Raw genomic sequence first — 2,698 nt, 5'->3', positions numbered from 1 at the left:
GCTTACACTTCCACACTGCTGTTCATCACCAAAGGAAGTCAGGACTGGAACTCAAGCAGGTCAGAAAGCAGGAGTTGATGCAGAAGCCATGGAGAGATGTTCTTTACTGGCTTACTTCCCCTGGCTTGCTCAGCCTGCTCTCTTATAGAACCAAGACTACCAGCCCAGAGACGGCACCGCCCACAAGGGGACTTCCCCACTTGATCACTAATTGAGAAAATGCCTTACAGTTGGATCTCCTGGAGGCATTTCCCCAACTGAAGCTCCTTTCTCTGTGATAACTCCAGCCTGTGTCAAGTTGACACAACACTAGCCAGTACAATATATAAGTACACTGTAGCTATCTTCAAACACCCTAGAAGTGGGCATTAGCTCTCATTACAGATGATTGTGAGCCAACATGTGGTTGCTGGGATTTGAACTCAGGACCTTTAGGAAGAACAGTCAGTGCTCTTAACCGCTGAGCCATCTCTCCAGCCCCCTCCCCCATCTTCATTTTATAAAGTGGTTGTGGAACCTACTTGAAAGTGGAATAAAGTGTGAGAGGGAGAAAGCTGGACTCTTGTTAATGTTTCCTGGGCCAGGCAGTGCTGCAGGCACTTCGTATACCTTGCCTCATCTGAACTTTAAAGAGCCATTGGTAATGAGGTTTGCTTTAAAAAATTTTTTGTTGTTATTGTTTGCATGCTCTGCCTGGTGCCAGATCTCCCAGAGCTTGAACTACAAACCGTCCTGAGTTATCCAACATGGGTGTTTCTAGTTTAGTGGTTTTTATCTTATATTTTTGTTTAAAGGAGTGGAATAAAACTTTTAGATGTGAAATAATTTCTCTCATTTTACAAAAAAAGAATTAATTTACGGCATAAATAACAACTGAAGATATAGGCTCTACAAAAGGACTACACTGGGCTGTATGGTTTCTTTTAGTGCTTTTAAAATTTATTTACGTGTAAGTCTGTGTGTAGGTGTGTGCATGTGAGTGCAGTGCCCATGGAGGCCAGAAGAGGGCGTCTGATCCCTTAGTGCTGGAGTTATAGCTGTGAGAGTCCTGCCATGGGCGCTGGGAACCGAACTTGGGTCTTCTGCAAGAGCAGCAAATGCACTTAACTGATGAACCATCTTTTCAGCCTCATGATTTCTTCAGCACATACAGATTGTGTAATTATAAAATGTAGGGTCTGTAAAGCTAAAAGTTTACTTTGAAGTACAGTTTTGATTAGGTCCCATAAGCTCTGACAGACACACTTTCCATTGTTTTCGTTGGGCAGATAACTACTATTTTGATTTCCTCTTTGACCTAGTAATTATCCTAGATTAGTTATTCTTACCTCACCCTTAGCAGTTGATGTTTAAAAAAAAAAAAAACCTGTTGTCGTTGGTTGCTTCTATTTTGCAGACTCAGTGATGATTCTGTATTGTTTCATAATTGCAGAGAAGAAGCAAAAATTAAGAGGGAGGGAAGTATAAAGTCTTAACTGTCTTAACTTAGCATCAAACTTTAGAAATCTCAACACAGCAATAGTCATGTCTCCATCCACACTGGCAGGGGAGTAGTTCCAGAATTCTCTGTTAATATGGACACCCACAGGCAATCAAGTCCCTCGTGCCGATTGGCTGAGCGGATAGTAAACTACACACATTGCCCATGTGTTTTGACCATGCCTGGATGACTTGTAATAAAGTCACACAGTGTAAGTGTATTGTTTAGGGAATACAGTCAAGAAAAACATTGTCTCTACATGTCCAATGTGGATATACTTTTCTTCAAAAATTTTTTTTCGCATCTGCTTTTGGTCTAACCTGCAGATGAAGAACCTACAGAGATAGATGGCTTATTCTGTGTGTATTTAGTTCCATAATTTACTCATTTCCAGAATGAAAATCAGGTTTTTATGTTTGTCTCAGTTGGGGTTTTATTGCTGTGAGCAGACACCATGACGAAGGCAACTCTTGTCCAAGGCAACGTTTAATTCCAGCTGGTTTAGAGTTTCAGAGATTCAGTCCATTATCATCATGGTAGGAAGCAAGGCAGCACGCAAGCAGACATGGTGCTGGAAGAACTAAGAGTTCTACTTCTTGATCTGAAAGCAGCCAGGGTTGGACTATTTCGTTCACAGGCCGTCCTGAGGAGGCTCTGTTTCCACACTGGGCAGAGCCTGAGCATAGGAGACCTCAAAGCCCGCCCCCACAGTGACACACTTCCTCCATAAGGCCACACCTGCTGATAGTGCCACTCCCCATGCACCAAGCATTCAGATCTGTTAGTCTAGAGGGCCAAGCCGATTCAAACCACCACAATGTTCTACAGAAACCTGGAAGAAAATGGTAATTTTATTGGATGTGTGTGTTAGTTTTATTACTAAATTTTTATATATTAAGTGTATTATATTCAAATCTGCTTTTATTTTGTATGTTTTGTTAAAGAATGTGAGTACTAAAATAATTTTCTAAAAATTATACCTCCTGTCTGTATTACCTCCTGTCTGACTCCCGTGGGCTGGAGTTAAAGTCATTCGCTACCACGTCCAGCTATATTTTGGCATTTTGATACCTCATGCATATAGAATAGATGTTACCTTTTATATAGGCATATAATATACATTTCTGTAGTTTATACAGAATGGTATAATACAAACTTCACTTTCTAGAAAGCAAAATAGAAAAACAGACTTTCAATATCTTTGCCTTCAGAGCATTT

At 40.8% G+C, this 2,698-nt stretch overlaps 1 protein-coding gene across 2 annotated transcripts in view; it reads left to right on the top strand.

The window, feature by feature from the left end:
• The window catches only part of Stox2 (storkhead box 2), a 237,571-nt gene that overhangs the window by 9,428 nt on the left and 225,445 nt on the right, over nucleotides 1–2,698 (top strand). The window lies entirely within an intron of this gene.

This window comes from Mus pahari, chromosome 19 (genome assembly GCF_900095145.1).
Source record: "Mus pahari chromosome 19, PAHARI_EIJ_v1.1, whole genome shotgun sequence".
NCBI lineage: Eukaryota > Metazoa > Chordata > Mammalia > Rodentia > Muridae > Mus > Mus pahari.
This window is presented reverse-complemented; position numbering and strand designations above follow the sequence as displayed.